General features: G+C 43.9%; 1 protein-coding gene across 2 annotated transcripts in view; it reads right to left on the reverse strand.

The window, feature by feature from the left end:
- macrod2 (mono-ADP ribosylhydrolase 2) overlaps positions 1-21,631 on the reverse strand; it is a 1,144,633-nt gene that overhangs the window by 987,419 nt on the left and 135,583 nt on the right. The window lies entirely within an intron of this gene.

The raw sequence follows: 21,631 nt of genomic DNA on the forward strand, positions 1-21,631 counted from the left end.
ACAGAGACAGAGAAACAGAGACAGAGACAAAGAGACAGAGAAACAGCTCCAGGTTTACATTAACAACAGGTCTGCTGCTAATTCAGACAGGGGCCTCCTCACAAATACAGATATACATATACAAACAGACACAGAAAATATAATATAACTACATTAGTACACTCACCTACAGAGAGGAAAAGACATGTTCATGTGCAGCACATGGGATGTGTTAAACATACTCCTTAGCCTGAAGTGTGCTCACTTGTGAAAGCAAATAGCTAGCTTTTCGCGTGGCGACGACTGGTAAGACACTGCAGGAGGGTGGTCATGTGTGCTAGCAATGCAGAGATGTCCTGAGTTCACGCCAGGTATGGGCCGAATCAGGCGGAAGTGGTACTCGCTAAGCAGGTAGCATGACGTCCTTTACACATGAATGCACACACTCACATAAAATGCAGTCATAAACTAAAATATATGAACTGACACATCTCCACACTGTAAACCATACGTGCATTCATAAACACACCCATACAGTCTGAATACACTCAAGGCTCTAATTAAAGTAAGGGAAGCCGCTAGAAGCTACAGAACTGATCCAAACCTTAAGTATACACTCACACTGGCCCTGAGGCCCCTACACTAAATATATCAGATCAACTGGAAATGAAAGTAAACAGCTGCTTTAAGAGTGGTGTAATGCTTCTGAGTCTGTGTGGCCTCACATACAGTACAATATGTGAATGTTGTCAACAGTTCTCTGCTCTGTCATTTGACTGTAACTTTGGATTCAATCTAATCTTGAATCTTGTGAGTGTTTGCAAATGCTTGGGAGCAAGAAAAGATTTTGTAGAATAAAAGCAAATGCGTTAAGCTATTACGTAATGTGCAAATATCAACTCTAAGTATTAGGTACTCACACTGCAAGTATTTACTCTTAAAGATAATGTGTACAGTTTGTCAAAGTACTACATGCTCAAGTCTAGGGCACAGGGGCGTTCTCTCACTCAATTCAAGTTTCAAATCAAAGCATGTAGCCACAAATCTATTCAAAGAGATTTGATTGTTTTATTTCCTCAACTCCTCATTCACTCTGATTAATGAAACGTCTATGAATGGTTATGAACTGTGAATATCTATGAATTCCCTATGAACAGCACAAAAATGCCTATGAAACAGCAGGAGTGTGTTTCATACCTGTGTCGTGAGTACTGGGTCTCCATCTCTAGCTAGAATAAGAACCTATCCTAACTCATTTCTGGAACCTGACAGACTCTACAACGTTCTACAGATTGGACCAGATAGAATAAAAGGCCAACTGATGATCTTGATGCTTCCTAACATGTAATAGCTCTTCATCAGGGTATACAGATGAGATCACCCACATTACATTAGCCAGGAAGCCCAACCTTCACCTTTACCTTAGCTACTCTCTAAAGTAACATAGTGTTATTGATTGGTTTTCTAAGTAAATTAGCCTCATGTTCTCCTAACAACGTTCAGATGTAGGGTCTTAATTTGAGACAGTTTTCTACAGCAAGAAAATAGTCCTGGAGCAACAGAAACTCTGAATTATTATGTTGATTATAATCAATGGATATTTTTGTAGGGTTTCATACATTTTTCATTAGGGCAAATCAAGTCTGAAATTTCAAAGTGGAAATGACAAACTTTAAAATACCTTTTTTTAAACTAAAATACACTACACGTTTGCATTTCCTGCTGTCAGGAAAATTCTCAGCAACAAAAGAGTGATCAAATTAAGATCCAACACCAGTAGGTATTTCTAGCACTTAGAAGCATGTAGCGAGAAACAACACTGCTCTCTAGATTCTATATGCTACCTAATAGAGTTTTAATCAGGCGGAAAGAACATAAAGTGAATCGACATGCTAAAAATGTTGTTGAATGGGATTTAATTAACAGAGAAAATATTCTCAAGAGTGATTCTCATGAGAGTACTTAATGTGTTTTTTGTTCTGAGAAGAACCATCTCATTCTAGAATAAAATGATTCTGTCTCCACAATCTGGGAGACAAAGATAGATAGGCCGAAACAAAAGATTATCTAGAACTGAATCACCCTGCTTATGAGCCCTGACCCTGGTGACCTCCAGTGACCTTTCATGACCCTGCTCACTACTTCACCCTTCCTGCTCCCAGCTCCTCACTCAGAACATCACTCAATCCCTCCCACCATCTCATTGAGGTCAGATGGTCTCACTGAGGCCACCAAACAATACATGGCACTTCATACGACCCTTCTCTCCGACTCCCACCCATGATATTCAATCACTCACTTCACTAATATTTCTTCTTTTACAACAAGACAAAAAGCTTGAATACAGATGTATGCTGCCCCCCACAACCCCCATGCTAGCCCATTGTAATGTATTGTGTTGCTCAGACAGGAAGCAGGCTCATTTGCATTTCTTTAGATGATTAAGTTCATCACCAGTATCAGCGACTAGGTTCAAATACTCTGTCTCTGCTTGCCTGGCACAATTGACCAACATACACTGAGTGCACAAAACATTAGGAACACCTTCCTAATATTGAGTTGCACCCCCCTTTGCCCTCAAAACAGCCTCAATTCAAGCCTACAAGGTATGAAAAACATTCCACTGGGATGCTGGCCCATGTTGACTCCAATGATTCCCACAGTTGTGTCAAGTTGGCTGGATGTCCTTTGGGTGGTGGACCATTCTTGATACACACGGGAAACTGTTGAGCGTGGAAAACTCCTGGCGCCTACTACCATACCCAGTTCAAAGGCACTTCTATCTTTTGTCTTGCCCATTCACCCTCTGAATGGCACACATACACAATCCATACACAATCCATAAACAATCCATTGTCTGAAGGCTTAAAAATCCTTCTTTAACCTGTCTCCTCCCCTTCATCTATATTGATTGAAGTGGATTTAACAAGTGACATCAATAAGGAATTATAGCTTTTAACCTGGATTCACCTGGTCAGTCTGTCATGGAAATAGCATTAGTTCCTAATGTTTTGTACACTCAGTGTAATATTCCAAAAATGCCAAATCTCTCCAACCTGGTACTCCAAGCAGACTAAAACAAACACTCAAAGGAATGTTAAAGATTTGAAATAGTATTTGAACCAGGGCCTGAGCAATATGACCTCACTGTGACCAGGCCAGTAGCTGACCACTCAGGGATACCCCTCACCATCATGACCATTACAGTGATGGAAATGACAAGAAACTGACTGATCACAGAGGTCAGGTCACATTCTGGTCAGGGAAAAATGAACACACACACACACACACACACACACACACACACACACACACACACACACACACACACACAAATCAATTCTTATTTTATTAGTCACATGCACAGTTTACAGCAGGTATAAAAGATGCAGTGAAATGTTTAGATTCAGCTCCCTCAAGAATTCATTACACTGTATTACACTGTATTTACAATATAACGTGGGTAGTGTCTTGGTCACGCAGTGGAATCTATAGAATATAACAGAACAGCAGTGTTGACTGTGTGTGTGAGTTCTGAGTGCTTGTGTGTGCTTATCTGTGTGTGTTTATGGGTGCTTGTGTGTGCATGTGTGTGTGTCTGTAAGTCTGTGTGTAAGGGTTGGATGTGCAGATAGTCACTAAGGTGCAAATAGTCTGGAAGTCTACGCAGGGAGACAGCGAGGGTTAGCTGTTCATAAGTCTGATGGCTGGTGATAAAGTTGTCTCTGAGACCCGATCCTCTGCCAAGGACCTGGAGTCCTTGACAATCTTTCGGGCCTTCCTCAGACACTGCCTGGTGTAGATGTCCTAGAGGGCAGGGATCTTGCCCCCAGTGATGTATTGGGCCGTCCGCACCCCCCTCTGTAGAGCCTTCCGGTTGAGGGCTGTGCAGTTGCCGTACCAGGCAGTGATGCAGCTGGTCAAGATACATTAGCAAGTAATACACTTGGTAGCGGTGGGAGGTTTGCTTTTCTCCTTAGTTTCACTAGAACGCCGTCTCTCCTTCCTCTTCTCCGGAGTGTCTTTTTGGAAGGGCTCCCGTGACGAATGGAACTGCTTCGGATATCCAAACAAAGGATCCAGTTCTGGAAAGTCACATTTTTGGTGAGTAACCGCTGAATTGATGTCCAGAAGTGCTTGTCGGACATAGCAAATAATACCAGAAACCAGGGGCGTCATGCACCCCAAAGATCTGAGGGGGCACAAAGTACGTGAGGATTGCTGGCGGTTGGTCCAGAGGGGGGCTATACCCCCTGTCCATAAGTTGGAAAATCTTGCACTTTTCAAACACCTGAAACAGCTTTTTCCTTCAATCTAGAGCTATAATCATTATGCTTAATTACATGCATATCTAAGAATACCTTTTGAGCTGTCTATATCCTGACTTCTAAACTTATTTTTTAAAGAAACTAAATATGCTTCTATGCATCTCCGCTAAAATCTGGGTAAAAGAGTGATTGGAATTTGAGTCTTATTCAGTAATCATAGTTATTGCTTGCTTTTCTAAAGTTGGCCAGCCTTGCCAGCTAAGATAGTTACACAAGCTAGCTATCTAACTTGATTGACAGCCTGAAATGGCTTCTTGCTAGCTAGTTATGAGGTTGGGAACCTATCTGGGCTAGCACCATGCAACCATCATTGGCGCCAATCTTTCCTTAATCTCGCACGCACGCACAAACGCATGCGAAGACACACACCAAACACACACACACAGGGAACAGAGGAGGTGAAAAATGACCACTGGTCTCAAGATAGGTTATAGGGGCTGGGTCACACATGCACGTACGCACAGCCAGTTTGTATTTGATCAGCGACTTGCCACGGGACATTCTTTCTGACGAGGGAAATAACAGAAAGACGGAAAAAAAGGTTAGGTGTGTGTGGCATACTGCTATCTGAACCATAAAAAACGCCTTGGAGGATAATGCTTCACAAGTGAGCTCATACAGTACTGTAGGCGTATTTTTCATTATAAATATCCAACTTCAGACTTATATGCTTCTGAAATACATTTCATATGTTGATTCTGTGACTATTAAAAATTAATATAAAAAAAAAAAAAGTTTATCTTAACTGGTTTGCCTTATTCAAGCAGGCAGCGGGCCTGCAGCAAGGGGTACAATATATCAGAATAATGCAAAATATTGCCTGAAAAATAACAATAGGCAAAGTTATACTCTTGAAAAATGCTTAATCCTCAAGTAAAAAAATTCAATAAATGTCATCTCTACTATGGAAACTGTTCTTATGAAGTGTATTAAAATCCTCCTCTCCAAATATCCAACTTTATTTATTTAGACAATTATTCTCTGAAACATAAAACTCTTTACTTTCTAAAACCAAAATAAAAGCCATCTCTTGATGAGGCATTCACATTATGTGGTGAGGATGTGTGTATGTGTGTGTGTGTCGCTGCGTGTCTGTGTGTTTGCTTTCCCTGCACCCTCGTATCCTGTCCCAACATCTTGCACATCAAACACCAGCCTCTCATTTCATTTCTCCTCTTTTAAATGCAGAGTGGAGTTGAGGTCAGAAGCCAAGCCCTGGGACTGTTCTAGGCCTCCCACAATGCTGCTGCCAAAGTTTGTGTGTGTGTTAGTGTTGAATAGCGGAACCAGGTTCAGGGATTTTTCTGCCATTAAAATTATTGGGTGGGATGCCTAAGCATGTTTTCGGGACGCCTAAGTCCAGACAGTAAAAATACATTCTTGTTTACATTTTCGGGGTGGAAAAACACTTTCTGTGTAAACTTAAACAACTAAAACATATATAAAGTATGTAGAAAAGATAATGGACATATATATTTTTTTATTATATAACCTTCTATCAATCACCAAAATAAAAGCTAGACATTCAGGGTGAATGGAAAATTCCCAAAACAATGAATGTAGCAGTATTAATTTTGTTATTATGTTTGAACACAGCATTAGCCATGGAAAATGCATGGAATTGCAGGAAATTTGCTTTAAAACTGCTAAATGTTCTCTCAGCTCCACAGCAGAATATGTAGAACTGCAGAAAATTTGCTTTAAAACCACAACATTTTCTCTCAGCTACATGGCAAAATATGTGGAATGGCAGGAAATGAACTTTAAAACAAAACAAAAAAATATCTCAACCACATGGAGAAATTTGTAGAATTGCAGGAAAGTGGCGTAAAATTGAAAGATTTATCTACACCGCCAAGATGGGGGCCTCTAAAATGTTCTCTTAAATTCAGCCGTGCCGACGGGCCGACCGCACCAATTGCCACACCCACTATCTAAGCTCCTTTTAAATCCAGAAAAAACCCTGGGGTTACCAAGATTTACCACTCAAACCCACTCCCTTTTCCCACGGTAAATAACTGAGATTTTTTTTAAATTAAATGTAAAAAAAATGATATGAACAGCATGACATGAAATGGAACTGTTCAATTATATGCAATGTCTAAATCAGGCTTCTCTACAGCCTTTTCTCTGCTATCTGCATGATCAATCATCCACGCTCAGGGTGGGGAAAGACAGCCCATCTCAGTATGGAGTGCAGTTCACAATGCATGTATCATCTCATCATGGCAACTTTTTTTTCTTGTGACAGATAGGACTACATTTGCTGCAACATAGCCTATGCTATAGTAATTTAAGGACTGAATGTGCTTCTAATTTACACATCTCCATCTGGCTTTTGGGGTCACATTATTTTTGTGCTCTTGGTTATAACAGGCGATGAAATGATACAAGGTATCAACATTGCTCGCTTTGCACGCTGCTCCAATGTAGCAAATGTACAACTCTAACAACAGAAGACTCATCAGGGTCTGGGTCTGCATCCCCCCTCACCATCACGGCTAAATTCTATTTAAAAAAACTGATGGAGGAATCGACACGCATGAAGAGTGGATGGAGAGAAGCAGGTGAGTGGGGACTGGTAGGGGATGAGGCTGGCTGATTACAGCTGCCATGTGATATGTGCATGAAGAGTGGATGGAGAGAAGCAGGTGAGTGGGGACTGGTAGGAGATGAGGCTGGCTGATTACAGCTGCCATGTGATATGTGCATGAAGAGTGGATGGAGAGAAGCAGGTGAGTGGGGACTGGTAGGGGATGAGGCTGGCTGATTACAGCTGCCATGTGATATGTGCATGAAGAGTGGATGGAGAGAAGCAGGTGAGTGGGGACTGGTAGGAGATGAGGCTGGCTGATTACAGCTGCCATGTGATATGTGCATGAAGAGTGGATGGAGAGAAGCAGGTGAGTGGGGACTGGTAGGGGATGAGGCTGGCTGATTACAGCTGCCATGTGATATGTGCATGAAGAGAGGATGGAGAGAAGCAGGTGAGTGGGGACTGGTAGGGGATGAGGCTGGCTGATTACAGCTGCCATGTGATATGTGCATGAAGAGTGGATGGAGAGAAGCAGGTGAGTGGGGACTGGTAGGGGATGAGGCTGGCTGATTACAGCTGCCATGTGATATGTGCATGAAGAGAGGATGGAGAGAAGCAGGTGAGTGGGGACTGGTAGGAGATGAGGCTGGCTGATTACAGCTGCCATGTGATATGTGCATGAAGAGTGGATGGAGAGAAGCAGGTGAGTGGGGACTGGTAGGGGATGAGGCTGGCTGACTACAGCTGCCATGTGATATGTGCATGAAGAGAGGATGGAGAGAAGCAGGTGAGTGGGGACTGGTAGGGGATGAGGCTGGCTGATTACAGCTGCCATGTGATATGTGCATGAAGAGAGGATGGAGAGAAGCAGGTGAGTGGGGACTGGTAGGAGATGAGGCTGGCTGATTACAGCTGCCATGTGATATGTGCATGAAGAGTGGATGGAGAGAAGCAGGTGAGTGGGGACTGGTAGGAGATGAGGCTGGCTGATTACAGCTGCCATGTGATATGTGCATGAAGAGTGGATGGAGAGAAGCAGGTGAGTGGGGACTGGTAGGAGATGAGGCTGGCTGATTACAGCTACTGATGCTGACATGGATCTCCATGCTTTCCTATTGCTCTGTAACATTCTATTTTAATGTTTGTCTCCAGATGCTGTTTACATTTTCAAGCATTGACTTTACCAGCCTTATAATGTTGATCCTTAAGTAAACAAAGGGTAGAAGGCTAATTTAGCACAATCAACTGCCAGTTATATTAGATAACATGATTGTATATTTCATTATTATTGAATTTATTTGACGATTGATTTTTGCAGTTTGGATGAAAAAAAGGAATCGCTGTGGGCTCAACATATAGAAATGAGAAGCAGGCCAAAGAGTTCATGCACCATATTTCAGAGGTGGAGAGAAACAACATCAGAGAGAACCTGAAAAACACCACATTTCTCTCCATCATGTCAGACGGCTCCACAGACACTTCTGTGAAAGACGAGAAGTTCGTTTATATCAGATTCTGTCACAAGGGCAAGATTGAGTCGAAGTTTGTTGGCATCAAGTCGGTGGAGAAGGCAACACCATCAGTGCCATCATGGAGGGACTGTGTGATGAGTGGTGGAGCAAGTTGGTCGCTCTGGGAACAGATGGAGCTGCTGTGATGACCGGAGCCAAGAATGGTGTGGTCAGCCGGCTGAAGGGGGACAGGGCCTACATAATCGGCATCCACTATATGGCACACCGCCTTGAACTGACCTTTTCTGATGCCATCCGGTCCAACGTGATGTTTCAGAAAGTAGAAGACCTCCTCAGTGGGCTCTACACCTTCTACCACAGCAGTCCACTGAACAGGGCAAACCTGATAAACCGCTTCCAGGCTCTTGGGCAGACACCACTAGTGCCCACCAGAATTGGCGGCACCAGATGGGTAGGACACCTATTGGCTGCACTGGACCACTTCCTGCGAGGTTACCAGGGGCTTGTCCAGCACCTGGAACAGGTAGTGGCTCTAGATTGCTATGCTAAGTACTCCAAAAGTCATCATCAATATGTAATGTCCAGTAAATAACAACAAACACGGTTACAATTGGTAACATCATGTTGCAATGCCTTATGCACTGTTAAAATGTGTCATATCTAATATTGGTTTTTTTTGGACAGCAATTAATTGTTTATTTGATGTCTTTGTTCTTTATGTATTTCAGATTCAATCTGCTGATGGCCAAAATGTCTGAGGTGTCCAGCAGGCCAAGGCCAGGAAATACTACAGTACTGCGAGGGAGGCTGTTGTTATCCGCTTCTGGGGCTTCCTGCATGACACTAACACACCTGAGCAACCTGACTGCCTGTCTGCAGAGGTCCACCATCACCATAGCAGAAGCCCACAGCTCCTCGTGCTCAACACAGGCAGTACTTAAGAAGTACAAAACCAGGTATGTTAATTTAAGCTGCAATAAGAATTAAGAGAAAGGAGTATGTCAATAAGAGAGGGAGAGAGAGTGTGAGTGAGAGTGTGTTGCAAAGGAAAATTCTGAAAGGATGGTAAAATGAGCCTTTTATCATCAGAGAAGGACCCATGATGAAGGCCACAATGGCCAACAGATATGAGGGAATTTCGCTGACCAGAAGTGACAGCCTGACCCTCATCACCTCACAGGACATAATGCTTGACAGGCTAGTGGAGAGTATGACTGACAGGTTCCAGGACACCAGTGTGAGGGTCCTGTGTGCCACCAAGCTGGTCAGCTTCACCAACTGGCCAGAGGTGACAGCCTGACCCTCGTCACCTCACAGGACATAATGCTTGACAGGCTAGTGGAGAGTATGACTGACAGGTTCCAGGACACCAGTGTGAGGGTCCTGTGTGCCACCAAGCTGGTCAGCTTCACCAACTGGCCAGAGGTGACAGCCTGACCCTCGTCACCTCACAGGACATAATGCTTGACAGGCTAGTGGAGAGTATGACTGACAGGTTCCAGGACACCAGTGTGAGGGTCCTGTGTTCCACCAAGCTGGTCAACTTCACCAACTGACCAGAGTCAGGAGATGCAGCAGCAGGTTACTTTATGTTTTGTATTACAGGACAGTCAGGTTGGGTTCAGGTTCATCATCATATTTTTATAGAGAAGAGAATTAAAACAGCATGATGCTTGTTGTAATGTATACAATTATTCTAGATGTTGGTGACACTGAACTGGAAAACCTGGTGGACCACTTCAAGTCTGTCCTGGAGACCTCTGGCCATGTTGAAAGGATCCCTGATCAGTGGACTGTCCTGAAGGTGCTGATGTGTCTTCGTTTGAAAGCCAGGACCTCAAATTGGATCCATGCTTATTCTTTAATTCCCCACTAATATCCTGTTCTCTGATCCAAACACGGCTTCTGTCGAAAAAGTACAATTCCGAGAGTACAAAAAGAGGAGTGAGAAATTAGAAATATGATGGCCATAGGCCAGAGAGTGATAGATCCATCAGAATGACTGATATGTATGGCTATATGGGTGTTGTGTTGTCCTCTCCGCTCCATCAGTGATATGTATGGCTATATGGGTGTTGTGTTGTCCTCTCCGCTCCATCAGTGATATGTATGGCTATATGGGTGTTGTCTTCTCCGCTCCATCAATGATATGTATGGCTATATGGGTGTTGTGTTGTCCTCTCCGCTCCATCAGTGATATGTATGGTTATATGGGTGTTGTGTTGCCCTCTCCGCTCCATCAGTGATATGTATGGCTATATGGGTGTTGTGTTGTCCTCTCCGCTCCATCAGTGATATGTATGGCCATATGGGTGTTGTGTTGTCCTCTCCGCTCCATCATTGATATGTATGGCCATATGGGTGTTGTGTTGCCCTCTCCGCTCCATCAGTGATATGTATGGCCATATGGGTGTTGTGTTGTCCTCTCCGCTCCATCAGTGATATGTATGGCCATATGGGTGTTGTGTTGTCCTCTCCGCTCCATCATTGATATGTATGGCCATATGGGTGTTGTGTTGTCCTCTCCGCTCCATCAGTGATATGTATGGCCATATGGGTGTTGTGTTGCCCTCTCCGCTCCATCAGTGATATGTATGGTGTTGTGTTGTCAGTGATATGTTTACTGTATCTATAGAGGTTCTGTCCAGCACCACTCAGTCTCTGCCCTGCTCCACAGTTCCTCTAGGGAGACTAAGCGGGGTTTTGGGGATAGAGAGGATGATCGGGGAAGAGAGAGGGTCCTCACCCTGGGGAGATGGAGAGGGACCCGACTCTGGCCCTAACCAAGGCCCCTGACCCTGGGGCAGCTCAGGGACATAGATGTCGTGTCTGGGCTAGGACTGGTGAGGACAACACCCCTCTCAGTCTCCCCAGTCAGGGGCTACGGCCTGGCCCTCCCTCCCTAACATTAGTCAGTGACCTGAAAAAGGCAGGGCCCCAAACTCTAACCAGCTCCTCCCTCTTCTTAATGAATCTAATTCAGAGAGTGCATGTACGCACGCACGCACGCACATCCATCGCCTAAAAATCACTTGACATTAATACAAATTAACAGGTACCATTTAGGCCACAGCAGCAGAACAGCCTGAATTCTTCGGGGCGTGGACTCTACAAGGTGCTGAAAGTGTTCCACAGGGATGCTGGCCCATGTTGACTCCAATGCTTCCCACAGCTGTACCAAGTTGGATGGATGTCCTTTGGGTGGTGGACCATTCTTGATACACACAGAAACTGTTGAGTGTGAAAAACCCAGCAGCGTTGCAGTTCTTGACACAAACCGGTGCGCCTGGCACACCACTATACCCTGTTCAAGGCTGTATCACGACTGGCTGTGATTAGGAGTCCCATAGGGCGGCGTACAATTGGCCGTGTTAAATAAAACATTTATAAAAATAAAAGGCGCTTTAATCTTTTGTCATGCCCATTCACTATCTGAATGGCACACATACACAGTCCATGTCTCAAAAATCCTTCTTTAACCTGTCTCCTCCCCTTCATCTACACTGATTGAAGTGGATATATAAAGTGACATCAATAAGGGATCATAGCTTTCACCTGGTCTCACCTGGTCAGTCTATGTCAAGGAAAGAGTGGGTGTCCTTAATGTTTTGTACACTCAGAGGATAGAGACTTGCTGTTTAACTGTATATCCAAAAATAACTATTCAATTAAGCAGAATCAGTTTAAATCCCAAACAAAAGCAAGAGAATTCAGATGAACATGTTCGTTGTTCCATTACTTGGTGAAGGATACAATAACGTCATGATAATATCTCTGTCTAACTGACTCTCCTCCATGGCCACCATTAATTCATGTCAGACCATTAAGTGGTTGAAATTATCTGGTAAGAGGACCATACATCTCTTTCATTGCCCACATTGTTCCCTTTATGAGATCAACACACACACACACACAAGCACACACGCACTCACACCATACAAACACACACACACACACACACACACACACACACACACACACACACACACACACACACACACACACACACACACACACACACACACACCATACAAACACACACACACCATACAAACACACACACACACACAATCTAGCCCATTCAGAACTTAATCGACCCTCTCCGCAGACACCATTTTCCCAGGAAGTCCAATGGTTGGCAGAGAATAATTATTTAATTCCTAAAGGTCCAGAGAGTACTAGCACATCCATTAACACACACACACACACACACACACACACACACACACACACACACACACACACACACACACACACACACACACACACACACACACACACACACACACACACACACACACACACACACACACACACACACAGGGCTCTATTTTCGTCTGCCACTAAGCCAACGGATTTGTCAAACACACACTCGTTGGTAATTTCAGCCTGTTAAAGCTGGCGCTCTGCTATTCTCCAACCCTGCGCCAGGATCGGTGACTTACCTGTCTTATATGAGCTCGGAGGGATGGCAATATCGGAGGTGTGTCCTTAAAAACATGTGTCAAAGTGCCAATTTCAGGCAGCGCTGGTGGGGATATTTAAATCATGGAAGCGAAGCCTATACAGCCCATATACGTACGGAACAAGAGAGATGTGCTTTTTGTGCCCCTAAACCTCTTATTTATAAACAAAAAACAACTAATGTTTTTCCCCATTTAGTTTCATTTAATAAAAAAATAACAAGCATAGCCTCCCCTCCCTTTCAATGAAGGCTGTGTTTTTTTGTCCTGTCCAATACATTCGCCGAGCAGGCCTAGTAAAAACTATCGATAAAGGGTTTGGCTTAAAAATAAATCTTAATCACCAAAGCTTTATTAAAAGATTAGGTTTGGCAGCAGCAAAACAGCGAGCGGACATCCCCTTTATATATATGTATTGTACATTATTATAGCCAGCTCCTGTTATTATTCTGGATAAAACCCCTCCATGTAGGCTACATGTCCCATATGCCCGTCATAGAGCAAGAGATAATGCAGGTGACCAACGTTCTCTCTCATTTTTGGGTGCACGGAGCAAATTTCATTATTACAGAGAATCAGACAAATTATGCTGCTGACCTCTGCCTATTGGCTACTTAGCTTTTCCAAGCCTGTCCCAAATTACAACACTGCCCCTTTAAGACAAAAAAAAACCTATTAAGCAAACTCGCTTTTCAAAGATGTCTAGAAATGTACATGTTTTGTGCTCTTGTAGGAAGCAATCACTCCCCCAATTACAACAATGTTGACTGTCAACACTCCAAACATATTGAGCAAACAGAGATTTCTTTTTTACTGTTGTTATTACTCATCAGAGAATTTTCTGCCATTGTAATCCTTGGGCGGGCCACCTAAGCGTTTTTTCGGGTCACCTACAGTGCATTTAGAAAGTATTCAGAGCCCTTGACTTTTTCCACATTTTCTTACGTTACAGACTTATTCTAAAATTGATAAAATATATATTTTTTCCCCTTATCAATCTACACACAATACCCCATAATGACAAAGCAAAAGCAGGTTTTTAGACATGTTTGCAAATGTATTAAAAACAAAAAACACATTTACATGAGTATTCAGACCCTTTACTCAGTACTTTGTTGAAGCACCTTTGGCAGTGATTACAGCCTCGAGTCTTCTTGGGTATGACGCTACAAGCTTGGCACACCTGTATTTGGGGAGTTTCTCCCATTCTACTCTGTAGATCCTTTCAAGCTCTGTCAGGTTGGATTGGGAGCGTCGTTGCACAGCTATTTTGTGGTCCAGAGATGTTTGACCTGGTTCAAGTCCAGGCTCTGCCTGGGCCACTCAAGGACATTCAGTGACTTGTCCCGAAGCCACTCCTGCATTGTCTTGGCTGTGTGCTTAGGGTCGTTGTCCTGTTGGAAGGTGAATCTTTGCCCCAGTCTGAGGTCATGAGTGCTCTGGAGCAGGTTTTCATCAAGGATCTCTCTGTACTTTGCGCCGTTCATCTGTCCCTCGATCCTGACTAGTCTCCCAGTCCATACCGCTGAAAAACATCCCCACAGCATGATGCTGCCACCACCATGCTAGGGGTGGTGCCAGGTTTCCTCCAGACGTGACGCTTGGCATTAAGGCCAAAGAGTTCTATCTTGGTTTCATCAGACCAGAGAATCTTGTTTTTCATGGTCTGAGAGTCCTTTATGTGCCTTTTACTGAGGAGTGGCTTCCATTTGGCCACTCTACCATAAAGGCCTGATTTGTGGAGTGCTGCAGAGATGGTTGTCCTTCTGGAAGGTTCTCCCATCTCCACAGAGGAACTCTGTAGCTCTGTCAGAGTGACCATCAGGTTATTGGTGACCTCCCTGATCTCCCCCAATTGCTCAGTTTGGCCGGGCGGCCAGCTCTAGGAAGAGTCTTGGTGGATCCAAACTTCCTCCATTTAAGAATGATGGAGGCCACTGTGTTCTTGGGGACCTTCAATGCTGCGGAGATTTTTTGGTACCCTCCCCAGATCTGTGCCTCGACACAATCCTGTCTCAGGGCTCTACGGACAATACATTCAACCTCATTGCTTAGTTTTTACTCTGACATGCACTGTCAACTGTGGGACCTTACATAGACAGGTGTGTGCCTTTCCAAATCATGTCCAATCAATTGAATTTACCACAGGTGGACTCCAATCACGTTATAGAAACATCTCAAAGATGATCAATGGAAACAGGATGCACCAGAGCTCAAATTTCGAGTCTCATAGCAAAGGGTCTGAATACTTATGTAAATAATTTCATCTTTAAATTGTTTTTTTTGCAAACTGTTTTCACTTCGTCATTATGGGGTATTGTTTGTAAATTGATGAATTCTTTTTTTTTAATCCATTTTAGAATACGGGCTGTAACGTAGCAAAATGTGAAAAAAAGGAAGAGGTCTGAATACTTTCCAAATGCACTGTAAGTCCAAACAAAATTATTTTACAACCAGATATAAAGTATGTTGAAAAGATAATGGACCTATATATTAATTATATCATCTTTGAGAACTAACAATCACCAAAATAAAAGCTAGAAAATCAGGGAGAATTGAAAATTCCAAAAACAATGGATTTAGCAGTATTCATTTAGTTATTATGTTTAAGCAATAGAACACAGCAATATCCATGGCACATTGAATAGAATTGCAGGAGACTAGCTTTAAAACGGCAACATTTTCTCTCAGCTCCATGACAGAATATGTAGAATCGCAGGAAATTAGCTTGAAAACGGCACCATTTTCTCTCAGCTGCATGGCAAAATGTGGAGAATTGCAGGAAATTAGCTTTGAAACTGCAACCCAAAAAAAATCTGCTCCATGGAGAATTTTTTTTAATTCCAGGAAATTGGCTCAAATTTCACTACAGCGCCAAGATCAGGGGCTCTCAACCAAGCACATTGCCACACCCACCACCTAAGCCCCTTTTTGACCCAAACAAAAATGTGCTCGTTACTGTAGCTATTTAATAAACTGAAGTATCAATCCACAATGGACTAGGATGAGAATATTCCATATCTCCAGCCGAACTGGAATGGATGACAATGCAAAGACCGTCAATAACTTACAGAACTGGAGATAGCGGCAATATTGAGACAGCGGCATTCAGTATTAAGCGTTGATATGCCAGTGAGTGGCCAAGCCCTCCATAAACTTGTTTATTCATCAAAATCCAGCTATTGTGCTCATAATTCCTGCTGGTAAAATAGCAAAAATATTTCTGACACACCCCTGGACCAATAGTGTATCTGCCAGCGGTAAGATATACAATTACGTTAGGTCTGTTAAAATAGGGTCCACAGACAGAGACAGACACACATACACACACACACACACACACACACACACACACACTAACTACCCCAGCAGATGATCAAGTCAGGGCCTCGTCTCTCTCTTCTCTTCATCTCTGTCAAGCAGAGCTCCAAATAATACTACAGTATTTGCATGCCAATAGACCTCCATGATTGTGTCCCAAATGACACCCTATTGCTTTTGACCAGGGTCTATATGGTTTTGGTCAAAAGCAGTACACTAGATAGGGAATAGGACTCACATCCAAATCCATCTCCATTTTAAATGTTGACAGCCTTATCTAATGCAGAGTTGTAGCCCAGTTTGCGAACTTAATGCTTTATAACATCCCAGTCATATCACAGCTGGCAGAAACAGCCAGGCCAGGCCAAGGTCGGGGTTTGCGGTCGGTGTTATCTTGTCTACACCTGTCATACAGACTTAACCTCGCACTGAGAAACACAGAAAAATGTGTATCGGAGTTAAACCAAGCTCATCATCAGTCATGACAGTAGAAATCCCACTCTCACACACACGCACACACGCACGCACGCACGCACGCACGCACACACACACACACACACACACACACACACACACACACACACACACACACACACACACACACACACACACACACACACACACAGAGAAATCCCACACTAACCCTATAAAACACACTGCCTGTAGCTAGGTCAGAAAGCTATGCTGACGTGACTAACAAGCCTATGGGGAAATGATAGAAATTACACTCTGTATTTCTGATCCTTCATGTTCTGTTCAGACATTCCTCCTCATAACCTCCAGCTAAAGAGATGGGCAAAGAAGATGCAGTCGATTAATACCAAAGTAAGGTTTGTTACCCTCTGACAGTCTGACCATGAGCCTTCAACCAAGCTGTAGACTTATTTTGATTTAACCTTTATTTAACCAGGCAAGACAGTTAAGAACAAATTATTATTTACAATGACGGTCTACCCCGGCCAAACCCTAACCCAGACAATTGGGACTCCACATATGGGACTACCAATAACGGCCGGTAGTGATACAGCCTGGAAACGAATCAGGGTCTGTAGTGACGCCTCTAACACTGAGATGCAGTGCCTTAAACCGCTGCGCCACTTGGAAGCCCCTCTCTGGAGGACACACACTCGTACACATACAAAGGTGCGTGTAGATAAACACGCACATAACACACACAAAACCATGCATGCACACACACACACGTCCACAGGCCTTCACTCACAGAGAGAGAGACATGCATTCTCCACACGTCAACCCAAAAGCCATCCCCATGTTGCCCAAAGTAGGGGAGTTTCCGTAGATTTTTTTCAGGATTTTACAAAATCTCATTTGTTTCATAGATGTTCACAACAACAGAGACCACTTTTGAGGTCTGGGAAAAAATCTGAGATAACATTATTTTGGGTGTAGTCACCCTTTAATTCAGCTGCACACCTAGCAAGAGGCTGTTGTTTGGCGGTGCTTTTGTAGCGCACATGCGATGGTAGAGTTTGCAAAACAAATACCCGCTGGATTGATTAAAACAATCATGATATCATTCTGCCAGATAAGTATAGGCTACTTTGTAGTTAACATTTAATTGAAAAGGTTTTTGGGAAAGCCTTTCCATCTACCAGAAGACTTTTCATTAGCATCATCGCTAATGGCTACACAAAGTGGTAGACTCCCGCACTGCACACACACACACACAGCAAATACAAATCACTGATGCATTCTGTTCATGTCTTATGATAAACTTGGGCAAATTAATACATTTTCAATACATTTAGTTGATTCCCTACTTAGTTCAATAAATGTTTGAATGTTGTTTAATTCCGTTTTATTGTCTGAATTCCGTCCGCATTCTCCGCATCGCAGATTTTATAAGGCCCCTACCATAGGTACTGCTGTCTCTCTCTGTTTGTCTCTCTCTGTCTGTCTCTCTCTCAGTTCTCTAAGGACAGATGGTGTGCTGTGTGTTCAGTGGTGTCAGCACCTTTCAGGACTGTAAATACAGGCTGTCACTATTCATCAGGCTGGTGGAAGCAGAGAGCAGACACCTCAAGGCCTTTTCATTACAGAGAACCACGGAGCACAGGAGTCCAGAGCCTGTATTTCATAAAGAGTCTCAGAGTGCTGATCTAGGATCAGCTCCCCACGGTCTATGTGTTCCTAGATTAGCACTCCTATCCTAAGACAAAGTGATAGAATCTGTATACAAAGAGTTAATACACTGTACTTTCGCAGAGAGTTACCATTACCTGATATAACTTTGATAACCTCCAAATGCACAAACAGTTACTTCTAGAGTTATACTCTCTTCACAAACAGTTACTTCTAGAGTTATACTCTCTTCACAAACAGTTACTTCTAGAGTTATACTCTCTTCACAAACAGTTACTTCTAGAGTTATACTCTCTTCACAAACAGTTACTTCTAGAGTTATACTCTCTTCACAAACAGTTATCTAACTCTCACAGGCAGAACTGATTACATCAAAACGCTCGCTATGTCTCTAGCTCTCACTTTTGGAATGCGACTCAGAGAGCTAGCGCACACATCTCGCACTGCAGTGGAGCGAGGGGTGACCGCATGCACCCACACACGCCTGACTAGGGCACCCACACACGCCTGACTAGGGCACCCACACACGCCTGACTAGGGCACCCACACACGCCTGACTAGGGCACACACACACGCCTGACTAGGGCACCCACACACGCCTGACTAGGGCACACACACACGCCTGACTAGGGCACACACACACGCCTGACTAGGGCACCCACACACGCCTGACTAGGGCACCCACACACGCCTGACTAGGGCACACACGCCTGACTAGGGCACACACACACGCCTGACTAGGGCACACACACACGCCTGACTAGGGCACCCACACACGCCTGACTAGGGCACACACGCCTGACTAGGGCACACACACACGCCTGACTAGGGCACCCACACACGCCTGACTAGGGCACACACACACGCCTGACTAGGGCACACACACACGCCTGACTAGGGCACACACACACGCCTGACTAGGGCACACACACACGCCTGACTAGGGCACACACACACGCCTGACTAGGGCACACACACACGCCTGACTAGGGCACACACACACACGCCTGACTAGGGCACACACGCCTGACACAGAGAGAGAAAGAGCTAGGGCACACGCGCACACACATTCACGCTCGGAAACACACACACTCACAAGCACACACACACACTGAGGTAGAGAAAGTTTGGGGGACAAAATCCTCCTCCTCGTGCAGTGGGATTGAAGGTTGGATGGTGGCACGTCACACTCCAAACTGTTGTCACTTTGGTGAGATGGTAACACGTCACACACACCAAATTTGGGCTCAATTCGAATTGAAGACCGTCACTTCAGGAAGTGAATTGAATTAAACATTCTAAAATGTTAAAACTTTTGAATAAATAGCTTCTACTTTTCAGTTTTCGATTATTGAATTGTAATTTTAGTTACTTCCTGGATTGACTGCCTTCAATTCAAATTGAGCCAAATCCGCACGCCCGCCCACACACACACACACACACACACACACACACACACACACACACACACACACACACACACACACACACACACAAAGATGATCAAACCACAGGAGGGAGGGGTAAGTAAGAAATGAATCCTTTCTTTTAAATAAAAGTCCAGTGAAGCAATTTCTCCCCAGAGATTGAGCAGGGGTCAGAAGACCTACGCCTGCGTAATCCTGTCTTCTCAGCTGCTTAGAAATCCTCCCTGCCTGTGGCTGCAGCTGAGAATGTCTTCGTTGCAAACTGGAGTGTGTAGACATCACAACACACACATAGGCGCATGCACACACACACACACACACACACACACACACACACACACACACACACACACACACACACACACACACACACACACACACGCACGCACATGCACACACACGACTTAGACTGAGAGCTGTCAATTCAATACGAATATGCCATTCTCCCATGGTTTTCTTAGAGAATCATCTCCTACTCACACAGATAAATCCCCTTAATAAAATCAAAGAAATTTAATAGAAACGTCGAATGAAAACTTGAAAAGAGGATAAAGGCAAGCTAGAGAGACAAATTACAGACTAGACTAAATATATACAACAAATATTGTGTGGCTAATTTGGTAAGTGCGTGGTGCTAGCAAAACCAAGGTCGTGCTGTTGGTTCAATTCCCACAGGAATCCCATCACATACACATACTAAAATGTATGCACGCACGCACTAAGCTGCAGGGTAAATCCCTCTGGGTAAAAGCATCTGGTAAGTGGCATATATTATTAGTCATTTTCTATTGATGTACAGTGCCTTCAGAAAGTATTCACACCCCTTGACTTTATCCACATTTTGAATTGGAAAATGGATTACTTTGAGATGTTTTGTCATTGGCCCACACACAATACCTCACAAATTAATAACAAATGAAAAGCTGAAATGTCTTGAGTCAATAAGTATTCAAACCTTTTGTTATGGCAAGCCTAAATAAGTTCAGGAGAAAACATTTACTTAACAAGTCACTTAAGTTGCACTCTGTGTGAAATAATAGTGTTTAACATGATACCTCATCTCTGTACCTCACACATACAATTATCTGTAAGGTCCCTCAGCTGAGCAGTGAATTTTAAACACAGATTCAACCATAAAGACCAGGGAGGTTTTCCAATGCCTCGCAAAGAAGGGCACCTATTGGTAGATGGGTAAATAAAAACAGACATTGAATATCCCTTTGAGCATGGTGAAGTTACTAATTACACTTTGGGTGGTGTATCAATACACCCAGTCACTACAAAGATACTGGTGTCCTTCCTAACTCAGTTGCCAGAGAGAAAGGAAACCCCTCAGGGATTTCACCATGAGGCCAACGGTGACTTAAAACAGTTACAGAGTTCAGTGGTCCCGTGTGGCTCAGTTGGTAGAGCATGGTGTTTGCAACGACAGGGTTGTGGGTTCGACTCCCAGGGGGGACCAGTATGGAGAAAAAAATGTATGAAATGTATGCATTCACTACTGTAAGTCGCTCTGGATAAGAGCATCTGCTAAATGACTAAAAAGTAATAGGAGAACACTGAGGATGGATCAACAACATTGAAAAGAAGGAATCCTGTGGGTTCCATCCCAGGCTGTATTGTAGCCGGCCACGACCGGGAGACCCATGATGCGGCGCAAAATTGGCCCAGCGTAGTCCGGGTTAGGGGAGGGTTTGGCTGGCTGGGATTTCCTTGACTCCTGTGGTGGGCCGGGCGCATGCATGCTGACATGGTCGCCAGTTGTTTGGTGTTTCCTCCCACACATTGGCTTCTGGGTTAAGCTAGCAGTGTGGCTTGGCAGGGTCATGTTTCGGAGGACACATGGCTCTCTCCCGAGTCCGTACAGGAGTTACAGCGATGGGACAAGAATGTACCTACCAATTTGATACCACGTAATTGGGGAGAAAAAGGGGTAATAAATAAGAAGGAACCCTGTACAGAATAAAAACATGCATGCTTGTTGCTTTTTCTGCAACAAGGC

This window comes from Salmo salar, chromosome ssa01, assembly GCF_905237065.1.
Source record: "Salmo salar chromosome ssa01, Ssal_v3.1, whole genome shotgun sequence".
Lineage (NCBI taxonomy): Eukaryota > Metazoa > Chordata > Actinopteri > Salmoniformes > Salmonidae > Salmo > Salmo salar.